The following is a 26,131-nucleotide window of genomic DNA, read 5'->3' on the forward strand; positions in this document are numbered from 1 at the left end:
AAACTGTATTATCACGAATATTACGTGTTTGTATGAAATTTGAGTGGTTGGTACTTGGAGTTGGTGTACTCGTATGTCTCGACATTGTTCCAGTTTTTGGGTTGTTGCGCGTTTCAGCCTTCAGAATGTAGGGCGACCCGAGTGCTAAAAAATATAAACAAAAGGAACCATTGACATCAATCACTGATAGCGAAACTACCCACTTCAGACTTATCTAAGGTGAGTGCCTATTTTATCATTTGGTAATAGCACCTGAGGAAACAGTAGATGGGACGCCAACGCATGAAGACGCAGGGTTTTCGTGAATCATGTTGCGGCGGCGTCGTTCCTTCCGTCCCTTTTCGACGTACCTGCACCTACCTGTGAACATTGTCTCAGCAGATCATTAGTAGGAAAGCCGAGTGAAACCTACTGTACTTCGACGTGAACCAGGCTGAAGTTTAAGTCACTAATCTACGTTTCGGGAGAAAGTTTTCACACATATGAAAGCTTGGAAATTTTGTCCTCAATTAGTATATTCTGAAACTTAGGTGAACAAGTATCACTGCCAAGCCCGTGCTAGTCTTAACACAGTCACAATCCCTTTCACTCACGTTAGCAAGTTTATGGTGTTGCATTTCCCGAAAACGTAATAGCTACAAAAACACTGATTGTTTTTGATTGAGAATGCTCTCCAAATATTACGTCTGTCGGTACCTAATGCAGTCACAGTTTTTAGCCACCGACTTGCTCAATACGCCACGCGGAATTTATGTCTTTCCTCGTCACAAAATTCACTTAAAAATTCCGAAATTTCTACACAACCATCGGAATAATTAGGCCGTCACTTTACGCCACTTTTGATGTAAGAAACACTGCTAGATCCGGCAACTTATCATTTCCATCGGAACTAATTCTACACACGTCCGAACTGTTTCATGGCTAGGCTCCGACTCTTCTCTAGAATACTCTAAGTCTTTTCTACCAGCAGAGAAAGGCGCGCGAAGGATACTGCTTTACCATTGGTCAGTTTACTCAAAAGCCAATAGTAAAACAACATTCTCCCGCGTCAGTCCGCGCTTTTCATCAATAACCAATCGCAAAATAGTAAACCTAACAACTGCACTTTTTACCGACGTAATTATCTAATATGCTGATGTTTTGCTTATTCATAAAGTTATTTACTATTGTTATTTATACCTGAGTTAACTTTCCCTTTACCATAAACTTACTTTACAAATCTGTTCTACAAAAATCACCTTTGTCCATATCCATACTTCTTCGAAATATTCCCACTCTAAATCCTACTACGTAACTCGTTAAACAATTATCTTCACATTAACCTTAAACCACACTCACGCATCATTCATACTTCTAAAACACATTTATAACATTTTACATACACAAAAAGACATTATAACACTTTATGAAAATACTAGAACAGTTTATGATAAACTTTAGTGCACTCTAGTGGGCACAATTGAAACTAAAATCACAGTCCCCCTTTCCAATATTGTCCTCTATCGGCTGATACATAAACTACATGCGCATGCAGTCTCGCGTCACCATCTGTCACTTTCCAGCTCTGAGACACATCTCTCACTTAACCACCTCCAAGGCAGGATCGGTATACGGCGCTATGCCTCAATATTAATGCAAATTGAAGTTGGCGGAAGCAATTAGCCCTTTTTTAATAAGCCAGTTTAGTCATAATGTTTGGGAGAACACGGGCACTCGTGCGCTGCTAAGTCCTATGTATATTTCAAATAAATCATATTCGTTGCTGAAATTTAAGAAAGAGAGAAGTCCCGACTAATTTATTTGCCTCCCCAAGATGCAAATTACAAAATACAAATTTAATTGGAAATTAAAGGCCAATTAAAGATATGAAAAGGATGAGAAAAGATATTTCGTTAAAAGAAAGATAAACATCTAATAACAATAGTGAAGAGAACCAAAGTCGAGAACAGGATTGAGAGATTTGGAAATATTTACTTTGACTAGTGACAAGATGAATTCAAAAATGAGAGATAAAAATTATATCTTCTTGCTTTCACTAATAGGATACTAGCAAGTAAGTAGTACTTTCTTCCGATTAAAGAATTACGAAAAGATTTAATTTACTCGGAACAAAGGACGGTGTATAGACCGTGAATTCCGGACGACAATAAAAAAGGAATAGTAAGTAAATGTGCATGCTTTAGCTAGTCCGTGATCGTAAAGTAAATTTAGACCGTTCAACCGCACGAATTAATGATCGATGTTAACGTATTGTTTATACGTTGTTGGTAGTAGTTGTCATAGTCAGAAATATAAAATCAAACAAAGCTGCTCAGTGCAAACGGTTTCGCGATACATTTTCTAGTTGTTTACACAGAGTACACCGATTTTACACAGTGTACAAAACAACATAGTATTCAGATCTGAAAGCATAAGCTTGTCAATTAATTTACTACGAATATTCCTTATTAGGTATTACAGTAAGCAGTCTCCAACTGGTTCATTGCGTTAAATGGTGTATCAGGATGCACAACTAGCAGATGTCCATCTGTGAATTTGGACGGATAGCACTAATTTGTTGGAAGAAAAAAAATTTTTCGACCGCTAATCCACGGAAGTAAGCGGACTGCTAAACGGTGTAGGTAAGAATAAGAAAATAATACACGATACAGCATCATTCTGCTCGCTGGGAGGTCGATGATAATACCGACTTTAGTGGTTGACAGGGTAACTAATACAACGATTTTTGATATCCTTGTGAAGTAATAATCTGAGGGGTTTACTCTGCCATGTATCAGTAGTCTAACGTATAGAACCTGAAAACTTATGATAATCGATCGAAGACAAACCAAGTTATCAAATAAGTTTCTGTTATGTGCAGTTAAGTAGTACTGTACTGGGAAGGAGGGACGGTTATTTGCATTAGATACAGAGCCTGAACTCAAACTGGATTACCACCCTTTTCCTGTGGATTTCAGGAAGTGTGGACGGCTAACATGAGGATTTCATTATTGAAAGCGTGATTCTTAAATAGTTTGGGTACGTCATCCTTTGCATAACCAGTCCTCTTTCGACCCACTACAAAGTCCAGATAACTTTGCATGACTGTATAATTTAAGAGCCAACTTCTCTCTCACTTTGGATCAGATCCATTATACACATGTTAACCCATGTTTCCTAATACTTTGTTTAGACGAATTTGATATGAAAACGTAACATCTTCCAATTTTTTTTCTGTTATAGCAACCACCACTCGTAAAGGAGTCCACCCGATTGCTTACACGAAAATTCTTAAAGCTTTTCAAATAAAATAACCGTTATTAAGATTCTACATCTTTATTCTTCATATCTACGTACTTATTTGTCGACATAGTCAACCTGGTGACGAACACGTTTCTCCCAACGAGAGACCAGTTTTTTGATACTGCTGCAGTATGTTTGACTCTGCTGACGACACTACAACCACACTTTTGATTACACCGCTTCATCACTATCAAGGTGAAGTGCTCGGAGGTATTCTTTAAATTCTGGAAACAGATTGAAATCGGATGAGTGAAAGTCAGGACTGTATGGAGGATTACTGATGACAATAAATCCAAGACGTCGAATTATTGCAGATGTCGCAGCGCTCGTATGTGGTCTGGCATTGTCATGCTGAAGGAGAGGCTGCTCCATGTGTGGACGAACTCTTCGAGCTCGAAATTCGAATACAGCATGCTGTTTCTCATGCAGCGATGTAGTTATGTTACAGACCACCTAGTTACGTGCTACAATTCTGAGCCCTCTAGAGGGAGCGGGCTGCAGAAGTGTAGAGTTAAGATTAGAGATGTAGAATATTAATAAAGTACGTTTTATTTTTTTTAAATACCTTAAGAGATTTAACATAAAAATTGGGAGGCATTACTTTTCAGCACAAGCTCATGTAAGTGACAGTGAAATCAAAACGAGACAGATAGAAACGAAGTGAGTCGGCGTTTGTTATTTCTGAAGTAATCGCCATAACTGTTAATACATTTATGCCGCTGTGAAAGAAGGCGGTTAGTGCCCTCACGGAAAAATGTTTACGGTTGTCTACGGTACCGTGATTTTACCCAATGAAGCTTTAGCTGGCGAAGTCATAGAGTGAATAAAGGTGCACATACATGACTCTTACACTGACGAACCAAAAACGCTGCATTCAGATTCATATCATTTCGCAACATTATGTCCAGATATGTACTGAATTTGAACATTACAGGAGTGTTTCGCCTAACCATTTGCACTAATGCATAATTATCAATACGTAAACGAAACTGCCACTCATTGCACCAGTTAGAAATTTAGTCAAAGTCTTTTTGCAGGCCTTCCACAGTCGCTTTCTTGGGCGTAAAAACTGTGGACCAAATGCTTACGTAGAAAAATGTGTTTTCTTTTAACACTGAATGATGTGTGTTAAACAGCACTTTTATTTTATTCATGGTTTTGCTTTCTTCAGGTCGCGAGTAATATTTGCATACTTTTCCCGAAAAATCCTGCAATCTGTATCGAGAGGTGATGGAAAGTCTTCGAGTTACGTCTTTGTGGGGCTGTGCGGTACCAGAATGTTCCACCTTTGGCGAGTTCCGCTCGGGTGCAGCCAATCTGGCGTTAAGCGGTTGAGTAGGCCATGGGGCCGGCTGAGGCTGAAATCACATTTTTGTTATGGACGTGAAGGCCGTGACAGGAAACTTCGTAGGTGGCGATTACAGTTGCAGGTTTGATGAGATGTTACAGTTACTTGCAATGGTTATATTACGCAACATTTAACACAGTTCAGTCGGCTGAAATTATTTGCGCGTTACATTCGTGATGAATTGTGAGCGTGGTTCGTATTTAGTCACGTATCACTACAGAGACTCGTAGATCGATTACTTGTCGTAGGCTGGAAGCTGATTACAGGACTCAGCACTCATATTTTGTCGTTCTCTCTTGCACTTCAGGTAACACAATACAGGGTGAGTCAGAAGTTGCAACACGCCATGTTATGTCAAAAACCCTGCAGGAACGGGGAAACCTAAATATTTCGGTAACGTATCGGTGAGGTGGTCTGTCTTTTACCGTATGTATCGGACGTCAGCGCCATTTTGAAATCGGACATCTTGAAACTAAATCTTTTTTTATTGAAAGGGAATTGCATGATGTATCAAATAACATCAGCATTTTCTGCTAAATCCTTTCCTGTAAACAGATTCGACGTAGCAGTTATAATTCTAAAGTTTGCTGCAGGCGCTGCAGCTAACTGAAGACGGCTTTGACCAAGGAGATGACAACTGAGGTCATTTTGATGTCTGGAGAACGCAGTTTTCCTGTCATAACGGCAGATTTTAACAATCGGCGCCCAGAAAAACCTCCAGTTTCACAGAACATTGTCAGATGCTTGATTTCCAAATTCTGAGAAATTGGAATGTGGCTGAGAAGGCACGGAATGGTCGTGCAAAAGGTACTGTTGACGACACAACCTCGGCAATGGTTTTGGAGACGTTCGTGAAGAACCCACACCGCAGCACACGACGTTTATCAGCAGAATGTCGAATCAGCCACTCATCGAACGTATGAATCCTTCGTGCTTATCAATGGCGTCCATTCAAGATTAAGCTACTCCAGCCCCTAGCAGAGGAGACCCAGGTATACGTATGCTGTTCACTAAGATTCCTCTCATGCACAAGGTATCTTGTTCAGTGATGAGTCAAACTTTATCAGTGGTGAAGTTAACTATCACAACCACAAATACTGGAATGACCAGAATCCATACTGGATGGAACCTACCGAGGTAGTTGGTGACCTATAGGTTATGGTGTGGTGTAGAATTGGGGTACCCGTGTAGCTGGGCCGGGTTTGATTGACCAGAACCTAAATGCTCAACTCTACCTGGAAATGCTTCAAGGGTGGTGTTTCCCTTAGTTCTGAATGAAGATGACAGCTTTCGCTCTTACTTTAAGCAGCTTGGGGCCGCAACGCACTATGGAGCAGTTGTTCGTCAGTGGTTATATGGTCAATTTCCTGGTCACTGGATTAACCGACACAGTACCGTGGAATGGCCGCTCAGATCACCTGATCTCACCCCACTTGACTTTTATTTTTGGAGTCATTTAAAGAAACACATAAATGCAAAGAAAATAAGACACACACAAAATATCCGGGAACGCAATGAAGAAGCGTGTGCCAGGATTTCTGCAGAAACCCCTCTGCGAGTGCATGGCGATTGGATTAAGCGCCTTCAAATGTGCGTTGACCAAGAGGGACACCATGTTGAACACATTGTAACTTTTTAACCGTTACTGCTACTTCGAATTTGTTTCAGGAATGAACTTGTCAGAAAGCCATGGTGTTACTAAATACATCACACCACCCATTTCCATAAAAAAAAAATACAGATTTCAAAATGGCATTTTTCAAGATGGCGCCCATGTCGGTACATACCGTAAAAGATAGACCACCTCATCCGTACCTTACCGAGTATTTAGGTGTCCCCATTTCTGTATGGTTTTTGACGTAACAGAGTGTGTACCCTGACTTCTGGCACCCAGTACATTATTTGAAAATGGGTATAGAAAACAAACTCGATTCTTCTTCCCGGGTGTTGTAAGGCCCACATGGTGTATATTTACTGCCATCTTGGACACACTTGTTGCTAATATTCGCCTTTGTCAGTTCAGTGATCATCTACGTTCCAGGTAATAAAATAATTCGGTCACGTGCAATTTCTCTCTCGGATTAGTAATAAAGATTCCGGTCTCCCCTTGTCTAATTTTCAAATTGTGCAAGCTAAGTTTCGTCGACGACTCCAGGATGGATATTCGCTACGGCAGACTCTTGCATTGCGTACATCGACGTTTTCATGCAATAATTTATGCAGAACATGGTAGAGATGCGTTCAGATTTTCGAATAGTACGAGCAGATTTATTTCTTGTATTACATCATTATTCAGTTACTTCGTGCGGTGCTATCTGTGCATTAAATGACACTGGGTTTAACTACAAGCTGACCACATTTACACTTGATAATTTTAAGAGGCTTTTAAAAATGATTACACACTGTTAGATGTTCGATTACACAATTTATGCACGTCAGTTTACATAGCACGATTTTTCCTTTAGTGTGCACTGTTGATTATTTTTTTTCTTACTTTGTGATCACACAGTAACACAAAATTAATTGCTAGGTCTCAAACATTCGTATAATAAGATTAGCTATCAATAAATCAGTGCTCATTCTAACTACTTACACTACTAGATCAGTTCTTAATACAGCAGCCCACTAATTACAGTCTTTCCTTCGTCGGGCCGAGAAAGTTCGCCTTCCTTCCTGAGCACACGAACATTCGATGGGCCTCGCGAGAATATTACTCATTATCGCCGGTGCAACATCTTGTTGCGTCAACAGCCATTTCTGTTGTTAGCAAATGCAACCGACCGATACATTTACTTGTAACCTAGAATAATTTATGTATGTGTGACTCAGGTCGGACTAGAATCGCGGCAGAAAGGCTGGTAAAACTTCATAATGTTTTTGAAATTACATTAAATGGAGAACGAGTAGGTGAAAAAGAAGAAATAAACGGTATTCTGTGGAAAAACTACGTACGAGATGTATAGCAATGCTGTAACTGTATTACAAGAACCTGTACGAGATTCAAGGTAGGTATCGTCTCATCACAGACCCGGTGCAAGTTCGTAAACCAGTGCTGCTGCGAATGTCCGCCTGTAACTCTCTGTCAACTAACTGCCAGTACGTTCCACTAATAAAACAGTATGCGTACACCCCAAATGTTTGCAGTTCCAGTTGGCAACTACACTCCTGGAAATGGAAAAAAGAACACATTGACACCGGTGTGTCAGACCCACCATACTTGCTCCGGACACTGCGAGAGGGCTGTACAAGCACTGATCACACGCACGGCACAGCGGACACACCAGGAACCGCGGTGTTGGCCGTCGAATGGCGCTAGCTGCGCAGCATTTGTGCACCGCCGCCGTCAGTGTCAGCCAGTTTGCCGTGGCATACGGAGCTCCATCGCAGTCTTTAACACTGGTAGCATGCCGCGACAGCGTGGACGTGAACCGTATGTGCAGTTGACGGACTTTGAGCGAGGGCGTATAGTGGGCATGCGGGAGGCCGGGTTGACGTACCGCCGAATTGCTCAACACGTGGGGCGTGAGGTCTCCACAGTACATCGATGTTGTCGCCAGTGGTCGGCGGAAGGTGCACGTGCCCGTCGACCTGGGACCGGACCGCAGCGACGCACGGATGCACGCCAAGACCGTAGGATCCTACGCAGTGCCGTAGGGGACCGCACCGCCACTTCCCAGCAAATTAGGGACGCTGTTGCTCCTGGGGTATCGGCGAGGACCATTCGCAACCGTCTCCATGAAGCTGGGCTACGGTCCCGCACACCGTTAGGCCGTCTTCCGCTCACGCCCCAACATCGTGCAGCCCGCCTCCAGTGGTGTCGCGACAGGCGTGAATGGAGGGACGAATGGAGACGTGTCGTCTTCAGCGATGAGAGTCGCTTCTGCCTTGGTGCCAATGATGGTCGTATGCGTGCTTGGCGCCGTGCAGGTGAGCGCCACAATCAGGACTGCATACGACCGAGGCACACAGGACCAACACCCGGCATCATGGTGTGGGGAGCGATCTCCTACACTGGCCGTACACCACTGGTGATCGTCGAGGGGACACTGAATAGTGCACGGTACATCCAAACCGTCATCGAACCCATCGTTCTACCATTCCTAGACCGGCAAGGGAACTTGCTGTTCCAACAGGACAATGCACGTCCGCATGTATCCCGTGCCACCCAACGTGCTCTAGAAGGTGTAAGTCAACTACCCTGACCAGCAAGATCTCCGGATCTGTCCCCCATTGAGCATGTTTGGGACTGGATGAAGCGTCGTCTCACGCGGTCTGCACGTCCAGCACGAACGCTGGTCCAACTGAGGCGCCAGGTGGAAATGGCATGGCAAGCCGTTCCACAGGACTACATCCAGCATCTCTACGATCGTCTCCATGGGAGAATAGCCGCCTGCATTGCTGCGAAAGGTGGATATACACTGTACTAGTGCCGACATTGTGCATGCTCTGTTGCCTGTGTCTATGTGCCTGTGGTTCTGCCAGTGTGATCATGTGATGTATCTGACCCCAGGAATGTGTCAATAAAGTTTCCCCTTCCTGGGACAATGAATTCACGGTGTTCTTATTTCAATTTCCAGTAGTGTAGTTAGCAGTGCGGTGCGGCTAAGGGTCTTCATAATTTTGTTGCGGACCTTAGCCCCCAAAGCAACCGATATTACACTGTGTAGTAAACAGTTTCTTACAACTCGGTGTAATTGTTATCGAGTCACCGTATGTGGGCAAAGCCTGAACTTTCCGAAAATGTGACGACACAGCTTTTTTATAACGAAAGTAGTGGCACTGGCACAAAGACAAAATTGATTTTACTGATTTTGATTTCTGACATACACTTCATAGTAAAATAATTTTTTCGTCACTTTCTCGGTAATTGTACATCTCTCATCTCAGATCTAAAAAAAAAATTCAAATGTGTGTGACTCTTGTGGGACTTAACTGCTAAGGTCATCAGCCCCTAAGCTTACACACTACTTAACTTAAATTAACCTAAGGACAAACGCACACACCCATGCCCGAAGGAGGACTCGAACCTCCGCCGGGACCAGCCGCACAGTCCACGACTGCAGCGCCATAGACCGCTAGGCTAATCCCGCGCGGCTCTCAGATCTCAGCAAACACTATACAGCTTGGAGGAAAACAATCTGGTAATAAGGTCAGAACAGAGCAAGGGTCGTCGAATAGAGCAAAACTTTCCAGACAACCGTGGGTCGCAAATGCACAATTGTGGAGGGACGGCCATAAAACGATAGCCACTCAGCGACGGCCGTGCCGAAGTTCGTCCGGTAAGCGAACAGTTCGGACGTAGTGGCGCGGTCCTGTCCGACTAAGCTGCTTAGTTCACAATTACTGATCTACAAGACCTGTTAAAATAAAAGTGTGATCATGCCGTCTGACATTATGAAAAAGAATCATGTGGTCCATAGATTTCATTACTAATACAGTGCACATGACAGTACCACATGTCTTACTGTCGTGCTGTTTCATCTTCATCTTCTTCTTCTTCTTCTTCTTCTTCTTCTACTCCTCCTCCTCAACAATTACGCTATTGCCTGGACCGAACACCCCAAAAAATCATTCTCATCTTTTCCGAGAACTATTAAAATCTCTTTTCCCATTACACTTATAACAAAGGATCTTTGTGGAATTATGTGACGTGGCATTCTCACGAGATGTCTTCAATTTTCACGATAGTTTTGATTTTTTCATTCATGTCGAAAATATTTAATTCCGTTCAAGTATCTCCATTTCTAATCATGTCTCTTCTTTTGCAGGTATCTGCATCTCTATGGTTCGAATTTTATTTTATTGTTTCCAGCTCTGTTGTTGGAATTTTACTTTGTTTCTTTTGTGGTAACCAAGCTTTTTGCTTCAATAGGACAACACAACAACTGCCATCACTTTATGATGGTCTCTTTTTGTACTTTATGGTCCAATGTTCTGCTAATGGTATCACAAACTGCTTGGAATTTGCGTACTTTTAGTATCAGATTTAAAGTCAAAATTAAGTACAGCCTACATAATAAATTTGCTAAAGTTGAATTATCTGAAAAACGTTTTGATCTCAATGGATATCTTCCTCGAAATGCTTTTATTTTTGTGTCATTATTCGAAAATTTGAAGTTTTATTTCTTGCATATTTCGGTCAAGTGGCATAACGATCTTTGCGGGTCATTTGCGTGTGTTTGAATAATAATATTATCACCAAAGAGAAGCATATTCAGGTATTCTTTATTCGGTATCTTTATTCCTTTGTTTACTTTACATTTCCATGAAGTCAACGTAAATATTAAAAAGTGTAAGTGGTAGTTCTCACCCTTGTCTTACGCTCTGGTGAATACATTCTTCCTTTAAATCATTCCTGCCTGTATTTATTACAATTCATGTATTTTTGTAAAAACTTTTCACTATCTCTATTAGGTGATAAGGATGTCCACATGAGGACAATCTTCCATCAACTATCAACGCTCACACGGTCAAAAGCTTTCTCTGGGTCTGTAAGGGCTATACGAGTTCCTACATCGAATTCTTTGCGTTCTTCTATAATATTCGTAATTATGAACTGAATGTCTGTACATGACATTTCCCTTTCTTGAAGAGAAGATTATTTGTGCTGTGTTCCAAAGGTCTATTATCTTACTGTTCCTCCAACATTCATTTATTAATTATGGAAGTCTTTTATCTAGTGGTAATCCTCCATACTTAATTAGCTCGGCATTTATTCCATCCTATTCTTTGCGCCTTTCAAGGCCTGTTATAGCCCTATTCGTAGTATTTGTATATACAGTATTGCTTTATCGCACTTACACTAAAGAAAGTCGTATAATCTTCAGTCTTTTGTGTACAACGTAAGTCTATATAAAAAATGGCTCTGAGCACTATGGGACTTAACATCTATGGTCATCAGTCCCCTAGAACTTAGAACTACTTAAACCTAACTAACCTAAGGACATCACATAACACCCAGTAAGTCTATATAAAGATTAATCCATTATTCATAGAATAAATTTACTGGAGTAATTTCTTCCTCTTTCTTGTTCGGGGCTTTCATGGCTTTGTATGCACGTTATTGCCTACCGTCTCTTTATGTGCTTTGCGCACTGTGTGTCTCTCAGTGTTCCTTTTTATTCTGTGTGCTTCCCAAATCTCTGATTTTCTGTCTGTAAAAATTTCAAACAAGCGAAATGTTTTTCTTTAATGGCTTCTTTAATTTCTGTGTACCAAATTCTGAGTCGTCTTTTCCCATCTATTTTTCTTTTATCAAGTGGTTCTGTGACTATGTTTTTACTGACTTATTATCTCAACAAATTAATAACATTACGGTACATTTAGTGTACGTAATTTAGTAGTCAAGCTTTATCCTGTTGACAGGAATCTAAAGTGTGTCCAGTATTAACTGTTCAGCAGCAACTATTATCTTCAGCAAATGTCATTAGTATGTGTGCTCTGAGCGTAACAGGTATTAACTGTAAAGACGCAGGTCAAATGGATACACATCCGGCTCTCGTTGTCGATAAGCTTTCGCTTTATCGCCTTAGATCATTTCCGACCAACAAAAATATTCTACTTGCACTACTCTTACACTTATTTTGCCAATTTGAAATATATAAATACTGTAAATGAAGGTTCCTTCTCTCAATGTTCCTAAAATTAAAAAAAATTAAAAATTAGTTACGGTCGGCGGATTACACTCGGTGCAAGGCGTGTCCCGATATGGAAGTCGTCGATTCGTAGCGGCCTAGTTAAATACAATTGTCGGTTTACTGCAGGCTCGTCTGGCGAACTGGCGACTCCCTGTCACACCCGTGGCACGGATCTGGAACCTTTGTGACTAATTAGTGAAATGAATAGGCGTAGAACTGAAATTTAGTCTCGCCAGCAATGAAGCGATAAAGATATTTATGGTTTTTTTTTTCAATTCTTGCATCCGAATAATTCCATAGACAGCATTGCACAATTCTTCATTCTCCTCCTGAGAACTTCTTTCCACGCTTTAATGCACAACTTACCTCAGAATTCATTCTCTCTCCAGATAGAACGCAATCTGAACTTACGTCAACCAAAAACAAGACCAAACTGACACGGATATATAAAGAGTTAGCCGTGGAATAAAGACAAAGAATAAATACAGTATGGAGCGTTTATAACAGTGCATTTCCAACGTTCATTACATCTCTGCTCAGCAAATAGCTCTACAATAGTACTTAATTAGTATGAATGTTCATTTTATATGAATATGTACGTTAGTGGAGTTTACTCACAGAAAGTTTATACACTATACTGATGTCAAATCAGTTCCACCGCCTTCAATACAGCATCTGTTCTGGTAACGAACGCAGTACAACTGTTCTGGGCGGCACAGATCCGGTACGTCCTAAGCAGGTTTCTGGAGGTACGTGGCACAGATATCAACTCACCTGACATGAAATTCCTGCAGATTACTGCCCAATACTTAGTGGTTACCGAGTTGGTGTCCCATAGATAACTCTGATGCGCGGCATCGGATACAGATCAGGCGAATTTGAAGGACAACTACCTGACTGCACTCCGGTACTTCAGAAAAATCTGCAGCACGGTGCTGGCCCTGGGAAACAGACATTTATCGAACTGGAAGATGTTACCACCGTCGGAGGAAACATCAAGCGTTAAGGGGCGCAGGTGGTCCACAATCGGCTCACGGAATCTACAGCGGTGAAGATGACTTCGATTACCACCCCAGTTCCCATGGAACTCCACGTGTTGTTCCCGTAGCCTAATACTGACTGCATGCGGGGCGTGGTGCATGCTTCGAGAAACAGTTCGTCTGGATCACGGCGTATCGCGACACAACCATCCGCACTGGGCAATAAGAATTGCGATTCATCCGAGTAGGCGGCATGTTCCCACTGATTCGCGGTCTAGTCTCGATGACCCCGTGCCCATTTAATTCGTAATTGACGGTGTCGTTGGGTCGACATGGGAGCACGTAGGGGTTGTCTGCTGCTGGACGCCATGTTGCGCAACGAAACACTTGAGCCAACAGCGGCGTTGCATGCTGTCGTAAGTTCTGACATAGATCGTCATCTATACCACTTTATGGTGGGGCTGGGAAAAACAAACCGGCTAAAACAGATACAGGTATTTTAGTTCTGAATATCCGGCATTTTTCGGTATTTCTCCGCTCTCGATTATAATAGGTGTTTTGAATTTTTACTAATAACCCTGTAATAAACGTATCAGTCATTGCAGCAGTGTTAAAATTCCTCACTTTTAAATCAAAATTTTTAAAGAACGAGTGTTTTTATTTGTAATATTTAAATTTCTTTGAAATATTGCGTTATTATCGAGAAGGAGAAAAACGATCAGCGCTATCTTAATAACGGGCAACAAACACATGGTGTAAGAATTGGTATTGCATTGCTGAGGTAATAATGTACCTGTTACCATATGGTGTGGCCTATTAGATGATACATGCGTACATGCAGTGTGCAAGACCTGCTCTATCTGGTCTACATGGTAGTTTCTCACTGTCGTCTTCCGACATACAATGCTCCGTTTGCTTTAAAAGATTAAAAACCGCAAGAGTCACAACGAATCTGTGACGTCTAGTAAGGTCATCCGAAGACTAGTATCAGTTGCAAAGCGATTTAGAAAAGATTGCTGTATGGTGTAGCAGGTGGCAGTTGACGCTAAATAACGAAAAGTGTGAGGTGATCCACATGAGTTCCAAAAGAAATCCGTTGGAATTCGATTACTCGATAAATAGTACAATTCTCAAGGCTGTCAATTAAACTAAGTACCTGGGTGTTAAAATTACGAACAACTTCAGTTGGAAAGACCACATAGATAATATTGTGGGGAAGGCGAGCCAAAGGCTGCGTTTCATTGGCAGGACATTTAGAAGATGCAACAAGTCCACTAAAGAGACAGCTTACACTACACTCGTTCGTCCTCTGTTAGAATATTGCTGCGCGGTGTGGGATCCTTACCAGGTCGGATTGACAGAGGACATCGAAAGGGTGCAAAAAAAAGGGCAGCTCGTTTTGTATTATCACGTAACAGGGGAGAGTGTGTGGCAGATATGATACGCGGGTTGGGATGGAAGTCATTAAAGCAAAGACGTTTTTCGTCGCGGCGAGATCTATTTACGAAATTTCAGTCACCAACTTTCTCTTCCGAATGCGAAAAGATTTTGTTGAGCCCAACCTACATAGGTAGGAATGATCATCAAAATAAAATAAGAGGAATCAGAGCTCGAACAGAAAGGTTTAGGTGTTCGTTTTTCCCGCCCGCTGTTCGGGAGTGGAATGGTAGAGACAGTATGATTGTGGTTCGATGAACCCTCTGCCAAGCACTTAAATGTGAATTGCAGAGTAATCATGTAGATGTAGATGTAATATAGGGAATAGACTTTACAGTTCATTCACAGTTTACAACAAAAATAGAAAGCAGCTGATGAGCTTCCTGTGTCGAATTTGCATTTATCTGCTTGTAGCCATTGAGAACGGACAAATTAACACGAAAATACATTCTTCTACCTCACTTTTCACTCTTTTGCACTGCCTATTTGTAATTTACAAATAGTGGGATGATCCCCGATTACCACATGATTTTTGAGCAGAGTTTGAAAGAAAATAGTATCTGTAGGAGAATACTGGTGATCTTTTGTACTAGTCAAGCACTTACCACTTTTCGGGAAAAACAACAAACGGTGGATGGACTACGTTTTCTTTTATTTGCATATATAATACAATATTTTGATTCTACGTATTTTACAACTGAGGGAGTCAAAAAAAAATTCACTTTTCGTTCGATTTCGACGTTTAATACGTAGACTGCCTATTTTTCTAGTAACATGACAATGGATTGATTGCTGCCTCCTGCTTATCCTACTACTGATTCCACTTCTGACTTGCTGATATTGTAGTCATAGGATACTAGAGAGAAACTATGTAGCTTTGAATAGCACTATATTGTGACGTGATAGTGCAGCCTATTGTGATGTGTTTCTTTAAAAAGAAAAAGTGTATTCAAACGCCAAAGTAACTTCTGGATGAGCAAACATTGAAAAAAGAACGAATTCTTGGTCTACTTTTCTAACGTGACATAATTGTGTGCTTTCCAAAACTTGTGCCTTGGAGTTCTTTTGAAACAGTCTTGCACCTTGTAAGCGTGTATCTTAACATACAATCTCTGTGTGCCGAAGCGGGAGTTTTATTCGTATCCTTGTCTAAAACAGTTGTCTTTAATGGTAGCCATTGTTTAGTTGGTTACGTATTTCTGGGCAACCTCTGTGACAGATGTCAACTTTCGTTCCCATGTGAATTTTCGAAACGCTGAGTTGCAAAAATCGGCTGAAACGTGGTGCACTTTACAGGAAGATTTCATCGAATCATCGCGAACAAAAACTACAGAAACGTACCTTCTCCGTGATATTCAAAATTACAAAGTTCCTAGAGCGCCCATTTACAGCATACAGGAAAATTACGTGTTTTCTTAAAGGATACTGCAATGCATGTCTACGAAGGCCGTATTTATGATGTCCGTTACTGTCCTCTATGGCAATTACCCCGCTCACGTACGTAGGCAATAACGAGTTTCGAAGTCCATTTCCTCTCCCTCAGCATCATTAACAGTGTCGCTTCAACTAATACACCTTTCATCACTCAGTTATCCATCTCCCATACTAGCTTCTCTCTCTGAGTGTGCGTGTCGCTCTTTCGCTGTCTAACGTCACCATAGCAAGTTTAGCCTATTTCCGTGCGTCCACGGAAACTAGAAATGTTAATATCTCAATTTTTCGGGCGAATAATCTAATTTCATAGTTTTTAATCTAATTGGAAACTTCATCTAATGATCTCATCGTAATGTATAAGTTCTGTTTCACATAGCAGTCTTGTCAATGGCACAGCATGAAACATTTCACTCGCTATATACAGCTCGAGGTCTTTGAAAACTATGTAACTGCCCTTCGTACATCGTCAGAAATTCCTAATTTGTTTTCCTTTCACTCCGAAATTTTTATTGTTTCTGTTGGTGCCTTTAATGTAGAAAGCTGTCAGAACATCTACCTTGATTTATGGCATATACTGAAACTACATCTTGGCTTTTCAGATATGTTACGTTAAACACGTATATACCTTAGCTGGCATTTACTTTATTTTACTACATAACGTATTTCATTGCACTCTGATCAGACTAATTGGGACAGTTGGAAGGTAAAAGCACATATTCAATTCACGTTGGAATTCCAAAATTTAATAATATTTGCAAATTACTCAACGTTATCATAGGAATTCTCAATCACATAAATGATTTGATTTAGAGGTATGATTATGGTAAGATAAAAATGGTGGGCTCGTCCGGGATTTGAACCCGGGACCTCTCGCACCCGAAGCGAGAATCATACCCCTAGACCAACGAGCCACACTAATGATATCTCCAGTACAAGGTAGAAGTGGGAGAAGTGCAGTGAATATTTCACCGTAGTGAAGTGCTTACACATTGAATAGGAATACGTAGACGATATGTATTGCGGGTTGCCTGTGCGCCGGCGTTCGGAGTTGCGGCACCCGGCTGACGTGGCAGTACGAGCCATTCACAGCTGCACAGGTGATGCCGCTTCTACTGTTGTGCCTGCTAACGGTCAATATTTATATCAGGTGCTAACAAATATTTCTTCATTACGTTGCTTTATCAAGTCCTGCATGTAGGAACAGTTATTCACGTTAGGTGGTACACATTGGACATATTTCTTGAATAATATTTGTCATTGTGTCAATCTGTCGTTTCTACAATATATTGCTCTTACTGAATACTATGATCTATGTATGAATACACTTGTTGCCACGAAAGGTGGGACGACGAAAAATTATGTTTTAGCTTTAGTTTGATAGATGAGTGGAATATCGACAGTTCAATGTTTACTTCGATGAACAGTTTACCAATATCGTCTCTTAATTGGATGTTTCATGAATAAGTTATATTGTTGTATAGTGATTGTAGTACCGTAACGCATCTTTAAGCCTTGTATCTTAGATTAATAAATAAAGGTACGCTTTCTCGCATTTGTGCTGTCAAGGTCGCGGTGTTCAACCTTATCCGACGCCGAAACAGTACAGTTGCTGCTACGTAAAGCTTACATTTCCATGTAGTCGGAATATTATATATTCCCGACATATTGCCGGTGGAACTGCGAGCATTACAGTACTGAGGAAATATATATTTGTGCCTACAGACATAATTTACTTATTTTTCCTAGCAGTTTCGGTACACAGTACTATCCTCAGGCCATTCCATGATAAAAAAAATACAATTACATTGTCAGCACAGTAGTGCAAGAGCAATTTACAAACCTTTATGACAGCAGAAGCACGGCATATAGTGAACTTTAAAATGTGTAGATAGCCCCTTACTACTGGCACGCAGTCGTCACTCTCTAGCACTCTTCCTTCCCAAAGTAGATGCGTCAAACATTAAATGAAAGATTATGTTGGTCTTTAAGTAGATGTAAATTGCGGACAGCAGCGACTGGACTGCCCTCTATGTACAGAGGTTATTTTATTTAATTTATTATTATTATTATTATTATTATTATTATTATTATTATTATTATTTTCTTAAAGATATCACAGTGTAACATATCTAAAAATAGCATAAAATTTAGACATAATAAATTACACAAAATAGTACCCACTGTAATAAAAGATTAAAGCAGAATCGCAAATGTGTTTAGCCAAGTTTACATTTTACCGTTATAGACTTTATACCACTATCAAACATCGATCTGACCATGAATCTTTAAGCAAGTGTAGTCGCAATAAGAGCGTTACATCGAGGTCATCAGCACTATAAAATCAAACTTGTTAAGACAGAAGACGCTGGAAATCGGTAAAAATACAGAGCTTATTAAACTTCTGGAACTAGGATCAACATCCAGTACTTCAAATTTGGGGTCAACAGAAACATCCGATCTCACGCGTCGGCTTTGACCCGTGACGTAAGGGTGGTGTGGTGTGTGACGTCATTACGGCGCGGAGTTTGGTTTGTGAGTGTGGCGTGTTTGTAGATGTTACCTCGTTGACGTTACCTTAGTAGGAGTTTTAGGGCGTGTAATATATAGTTTACCTTTTTACTGTACTTTTTGTTTTAACGTCGTCTATGAGGCTTTTATCAGTTTGCCATTACATTGTTCAATCTTTATGGTCTATATGTTTTGTCGCTACTCGTTATGTCTAATGAATCAATATTGTTTTTTTCTTTTTTTTATTTGTTCCTTTTTTTTATCTTTTGATTGACCTACACATTGATCTGTAGCGTAGCCCTGAAGCCCTGAATACGAGGTTAGGTTGGGAGTTTTTTTTTGGCGGGGGGTGGGGGGGTCAGGGGGGGGGGGGCGCAGCCCCCCCCTTCCTGGCCCTGAGTACCACTTGTTTATTATTATCTTTGTTTGCTATCAATGTTAGCAGATTGTTCTTGTGAAAACTTTGTGTGTGTTTTTCTATGTGTTTTCGTCTTTGTGATACGTATGCAATGTTTTTATATCCGCCATATTGGAATTGTCGTTTATGGTCGTTTCCGCCATATTTGTGACGTCATGGGTCAAAGCCGACGGGTTGGATCGGACGCTTCCGTATTTCCCAAATTTTGTACAAAGATATGCCACCAAACGATGGATTGGCCATGGGAAGCCCACTAACTGCGACCGTTGCTGACTGTTTTGTTACAGAAGTAGAGTGCAGATTTTTTAAAATGTTCCGTGACTTAAATATCAAGCGTATTTATTATATTAGGTATGTTGACGACACGATTTTGTTGTTTAGAGGTGATCGGGAAGAATCGAATCATATGGTAGCAAGCTTTAACAGCATCCATCCAAAACTTAATTTTACTGTGGAATACGAGGAAGGAAAGGTGGGGGGCTGAGGGGGGGGGGGGGGGGGCAAGGTATAACTTTTTTTAGATTTATACGTAAAGAAAGACCACAGCAAACCATACTCTGGGAATTTTTAGAAAGTCATGGACGCAATTTTAAGTGTTACTTCGAAACATCCACAAGAACAGAAAACTGTTCTTTCGATCTATGCTCCACAGAATTTTGAAATTGCATCTTGCTAAGGAGGCGCACAGTTTAAGGCAAATCGCTATGGGTAGTGGTTAAAGGACCAAAGAAATTCAACGAAAATAAGATTAGCCAAGATTTGGGTTCAAGAAACAAAATACGTAAGCTTGATATTCATGGTTGACATCTCGGATAAAATAACAAGTTTGTTTTGAAAGATAAAGGTTAAGATAAGCTTCGAAGGTAGAAGTTGATTGTAGCGGCATAATCGGATAATGTACACAGCACTGCACGTTTGTTTCTGGTCCTATGTGGTTGCCTAATATCAAAGCCGTTCGATGCAGACTTTCATAAATGCACATTACCTATACGGGTAGGTTACCGCAGCCGTGGCTTGTCGGTGAACCGCGACTCGGCGTGAAGAAGTCACGATACAGCACCGCTGAGGGCCCAAGCGTACACACGGACACTGCTTAGGCAAACATTAAACTGGAGACGTGACCAAAGATCGTCAACAAATGGTTACAGGGTAACACGTAGCCACAGTATGTCATTAGTCCCTCTGGAGGCTTCATTTCTTTTCAACAAAAACAAAATGTTTAAATCATTATTTAACGCTATTATTACGACAACACTCGCTTAATTTACAGATCTATGATCAGATCGACGTCTTAGAGTGGTATAAACAGTCTATAATGGTAACATGGAAATTTGTTTAAACATATTTGAGAATTCGCTTTTAATCTTTTATTGCAATGGGGACCATTCTTTGTGTAGTTTATTATGTTCAAATTTTATGCTCTTTTGAGATATCTTTTACATTGTGACCTTTTTTAAGACCTAATAATAACAATAATCATCATCATCATCATCATCATTTAAGACTGATTATGCCTTTCAGCGTTCAGTCTGGAGCATAGCCCCCCTTATACAGTTCCTCCATGATCCCCTATTCAGTGCTAACATTGATGCCTCTTCTGATGTTAAACCTATTACTTCAAAATCATTCTTAACCGAATTCAGGTACCTTCTCCTCGGTCTGCTCCGACTCCTCCTACCCTCTACTGCTGAATCCATGAGTCTCTTGGGTAACCTTGCTTCTCCCATGCGTGTAACATGACCCCACCATTTAAGCCTGTTCGCCCTGACTGCTACATCTATAGAGTTCATTCCCAGTTTTTCTTTGATTTCCTCATTGTGGACACCCTCCTGCCATTGTTCCCATCTGCTAGTACCTGCAATCATCCTAGCTACTTTCATATCCGTAACCTCAACCTTGTTGATAAGGTAACCTGAATCTACCCAGCTTTCGCTCCCATACAACAAAGTTGGTCGAAAGATTGAACGGTGCACAGATAACTTAGTCTTGGTACTGACTTCCTTCTTGCAGAAGAGAGTAGATCGTAGCTGAGTGCTCTCTACATTAGCTTTGCTACACCTCGCTTCCAGTTCTTTCACTATGTTGCCATCCTGTGAGAATATGCATACTAAGTACTTGAAACCGTCCACCTGTTCTAACTTTGATTCTCCTATTTGGCACTCAATCCGTTTATATTTCTTTCCCACTGACATTACTTTCGTTTTGGAGATGCTAATCTTCATACCATAGTCCTTACATTTCTGATCTAGCTCTGAAATATTACTTTACAAACTTTCAATCGAATCTGCCATCACAACTAAGTCATCCGCATATGCAAGACTGCTTATTTTGTGTTCACATATCTTAATCTCACCCAGCCAGTCTATTGTTTTCAACATATGATCCATAAATAATACGAACAACAGTGGAGACAGGTTGCAGCCTTGCCTTACCCCTGAAACTACTCTGAACCATGAACTCAATTTACCGTCAACTCTAACTGCTGCCTGACTATCTATGTAAAGACATTTAATTGCTTGCAAAAGTTTGCCTCCTATTCCATAATCTTGTAGAACAGACAATAACTTCCTCCTAGGAACCCGGTCATATGCCTTTTCTAGATCTATAAAGCATAGATACAATTCCCTGTTCCACTCATAACACTTCTCCATTATTTGCCGTAAGCTAAAGATCTGGTCCTGACAACCTCTAAGAGGCCTAAAACCACACTGATTTTCATCCAATTGGTCCTCAACTAATACTCGCACTTTCCTTTCAACAATACCTGAGAAGATTTTACCCACAACGCTGATTAAAGAGATACCTCTGTAGTTGTTACAATCTTTTCTGTTTCCATGTTTAAAGATTGGTGTGATCACTGCTTTTGTCCAGTCTGATGGAACCTGTCCCGACTCCCAGGCCATTTCAATTATCCTGTGTAGCCATTTAAGACCTGACATTCCACTGTATTTGATGAGTTCCGTCTTAATTTCATCCACCCCAGCTGCTTTATTGCACTGCAATCTATTGACCATTTTTTCCACTTCCTCAAATGTGATCCTATTTCCATCATCATTCCTATCCCATTCTACCTCGAAATCTGAAACATTACTGATCGCATTTTCACCTACATTGAGCAACTCTTCAAAATATTCCCTCCATCTTCCCAAGGCATCCACAGGATTCACCAGCAGTTTTCCTGACCTGTCCAAAATACTTGTCATTTCCTTCTTACCTCCCTTTCGAAGACTGCTAATTACACTCCAGAATGGTTTTCCAGCAGCTTGACCCATAGTCTCCAACCTGTTTCCAAAGTCTTCCCACGATTTCTTCTTCGATGCTGCAATTATCTGTTTGGCTTTGTTTCTTTCTTCAACATAACTTTCTCTGTCTACCTGGGTTCTGGTATGTAGCCATTTTTGATACGCCTTCTTTTTCCTTTCACAGGCTGCCTTGACTGTATCATTCCACCAAGCTGTTTGCTTCTTCCTACTTTTACACACTACTCTTCCAAGACATTCTTTAGCCACTTCTAGTACTGTGTCCCTGTACCTTGTCCATTCCTTTTCCAATGACTGTAATTGGCTACATTCAACTAACTGGTACCTTTCTGAGATCGCTGTTATGTACTTGTGCCTGATTTCCTTATCCTGAAGTTTCTCCACTCTTATCCTCCTACATATGGACCTGACCTCCTGCACTTTCGGCCTCACAATCCCAATTCCACTGCAGATTAAATAATGATCAGTGTCATCAAAGAATCCCCTGAATACACGTGTGTCCCTCACAGCCTTCCTGAATTCCTGATCTGTTATTATATAGTCAATGACAGATCTGGTTCCCCTGCCTTCCCAAGTATACCGGTGAATGTTCTTATGTTTAAAAAAGGAGTTTGTGATTACTAAGCCCATACTGGCACAGAAATCCAAGAGTTGTTTCCCGTTCCTGTTGGCCTCCATATCCTCTCCAAATTTACCCATAACCTTTTCATACCCTTCTGTTCGATTTCCAATCCTGGCGTTAAAATCACCCATGAGCAGAACACTGTCCTTGTCGTTTACTCTAACAACTACATCACTGAGTGCCTCATAAAAACTATCCATCTTATCTTGATCTGTCCCTTCACAATGCGAATATACTGACACAATCCTAATTTTCTTGCTAGACACTGTCAAATCTATCCACATCAGTCGTACGTTTACATACCTTATTGCAACTACGCTGGGTTCCATTTCTCTCCTGATGTAAAGCCCTACACCCCATTGTGCTACTCCTGCTTTGACTCCTGACAGGTAGACCTTGAATTCTCCCACTTCCTCTTCTTTCTCACCCCTTACCCGAATGTCACTAACAGCTAAAACATCCAGCCCCATCTTACTTGCAGCCTCTGCCAGCTCTACCTTCTTCCCAGAGTAGCCCCCATTGATATTAATAGCTCCCCATCTCACTACCATTTGTTTGCCAAGTCGTATCTTAGGAGTCCCTGGTTTTTCAGTTAGAAGTGGGACTCCGTCACCTCCAAAGGTCCGAGGCATTTTGCTCTGATTGTTGCCAGCATCATATTTAAAGTACCAGGGAAGCAGGTTGCTAGCCTTACTTGCCCCGAGTCCCATTGGGTTTTACCCCTAACGGCTGAGGGACTAACCGGTGGATTTGGTAGTCTTTGCCGTATGAGCACAAAGGTGACCACGACTCAGAATATGTCCGAGATGCCCAGTCTTATTCCAAAGTAATTGGTATCCCGACTGTCGGGACCACTTACTTGGCCACTCATACGTTGCCCGTGGTTCATGAACTAGGACATGACTACAGGAACCCACACCATGAACCACTGAAATAATAATAAATAAATAAATAAATAAATAAAATTAATGAAGTTCACTATATACCATACGTCTGCTGTCATAAAGCGTAACACTTCGTAAATTGTTATTGGACTGCTGTGCTCACTATGTAATCATATTTTCTGTTCTTAGGATGGTACTATGTTCCGAAATCGGTAGTCAGTAGGCAATATAAGTAAACAATTTGCTGCTATCTAAACTGTGACCCTTATCCGATCCTCAACGAAGTACTCGCGTCAACTAGTACATCGGTCTTTGTTCTAGAAGATATTTCAGTATTTTTCATTGGTCTTAGCATGAGAAAATTCAATCAAGCATCTTTTAAGTGTCATTTCGGGTCTTTACGCACTCTGAAGTTCAGTAAGACACTATCTTTGCACAGTTCTTCACAGCTTGAGGTTATGGGAGGAAGGGAATGGCAGTTTGTTCTCTGTGTTTTAGTAGAAGCAGCGATTATTTATCTTGTGTACAAATGGCTCGGTGAATCTGTATTAAATTTTGCTAAACAAACGGAATAAAGGGTGGAAAAGGTTTAGAAACATTAATGTCGCTTTCGATGATTCGGCTGAAAATAAAACAAGGATTTACGAGTGGTATAAGCATTTCGAACGCCGTGGAGGTGTTGACGAAGACGAGTGACTTGCACGCTTCATCCCATCATCGACCGATGAAATTGTGCAGAAAAGTGGAGGACATGATTACGAACGACCGCTGAATGTTATCAGAAAATTTGTTGATGATGTTAGCTCTCAGTTCACTCGTCACTCGTGCCATGAAATTTTTTATGTTTTCTGTGTAAAACGTGTAACAGCAAATATTTTTTTCTAAAACTGTTGAGTTTCGAACAGAAACAGCGGCGAATGCTGTTTGCTGAGAAGTCTCTTGATGAAGTCAATAACGCTGCAGAGCTACCGGAACTTGTTATAACAGTTGGTGAAACATGGCTTTACGGATATGGCGTCGAAACTAAGGCTCAGTCGTCGTAATGGAAGCATTTTGAATCGCCAGAACAGAAATAAGCTCGACAGGTGCGGCCAAATGTATTGCTTATGACCGTAGTGTTTCTCTATTTTAACGCCATTTAGCACGACGAGCCTATGCCACGAGGTCGAACCATCAGTGAGGAGTGCTAATTAAAACTTCAACGCAGTTTGCGTCAGTGTCGTAGTTAGGACCTGCAGACCAGCCTGCTGATCGTGTGGTGTGCACCATTCCTGGGAAATTTTGAGGTAACTAAGCGCTAAGTATAGCATTTTAGAGCAGTTTTCAAGGAAAAAGAGCCTGAAATATATTATTCAACGTTTCTTGTCTAACTGTACAACATTTTAATATGAAATGCATGGTTAAATGAAATAAAGAGGTTAAAAATAAAAAAACTGAACAATATTCGATGTTTCACAATTCATGTTAGATACATGTAGAGGCTGTAGAGGGGACTTAGTAAACCAAGTTTGACATAAGAATTCCCGTCCGGAAACGTCATTCAACGACGCTACATAGCTTCGAAGTTATAGGCACTGGCGGGAGTGAAAGTGATACGGGGTGATTCCGTGATTATACTACAGATTTTCAAGGATGATGGAGACACACAAACGTATCAATTTGAGGGAAGCGTTCCTAGTTCGGAAACTAACAAATCGAAAGTTACAAGTGAAAATGATTCTGATACCCTCGACTAATGTTTTGATGTGTGTGAGTTCTTAAGGGACAAAACTGCAAAGCCCATCGCTCCCTTGGCTTACACACTACTTAAACTAACTTAAGCTAACCTATGCTAAGAACAATACACACACACACACACACACACACACACACACACACACACCCATGCGCGAGGGAGGACTCGAACCTCTGGCGGGAGGAGCCGTGCATTCGGTGACATGGAGCCTCTAATCGCGCGGCCACTCCGCGCGGCTACCCTCGACTGTGGGATACATGCATCAGTAGTGTTGATGCTAGAATTCAGGGTACCCAACTTTCAGCGGTGTTAGTATGGACCAAAACAACAAAAAATGGACAGTAAACGTGGGTTCTAAAACGCATACCTGAGTAGATATGAGCACTTGCTTATCTTCGCTAGTGTGAAAAACATCTCGTCTAGTGAATAAATGCTCATAGCTCCTTATGTACTCATTTTTGTGTCCATTTGTACCAGACTCTTTTTTTCTGTTTTTGGTCCATTCTACCATCACTGGAAGTAGGCTGTCCTACAATCTTAGCAACAACAGAACAGGTACAGGCATTCCGCTGCAAGAGGTATCAGA

The 26,131-nt window shown here is 41.1% G+C and overlaps 1 long non-coding RNA gene and 1 other non-coding gene across 2 annotated transcripts in view; both read right to left on the reverse strand.

Moving 5' to 3' along the window:
- LOC126145889 (uncharacterized) overlaps positions 1-26,131 on the reverse strand; it is a 1,192,902-nt gene that overhangs the window by 670,217 nt on the left and 496,554 nt on the right. The window lies entirely within an intron of this gene.
- On the reverse strand, positions 16,958-17,029 carry Trnap-cgg (transfer RNA proline (anticodon CGG)). The gene has a single exon. It is a non-coding gene; the product is annotated as a tRNA-Pro (tRNA).

The sequence above is a fragment of the Schistocerca cancellata genome, chromosome 2, assembly GCF_023864275.1.
Source record: "Schistocerca cancellata isolate TAMUIC-IGC-003103 chromosome 2, iqSchCanc2.1, whole genome shotgun sequence".
Lineage (NCBI taxonomy): Eukaryota > Metazoa > Arthropoda > Insecta > Orthoptera > Acrididae > Schistocerca > Schistocerca cancellata.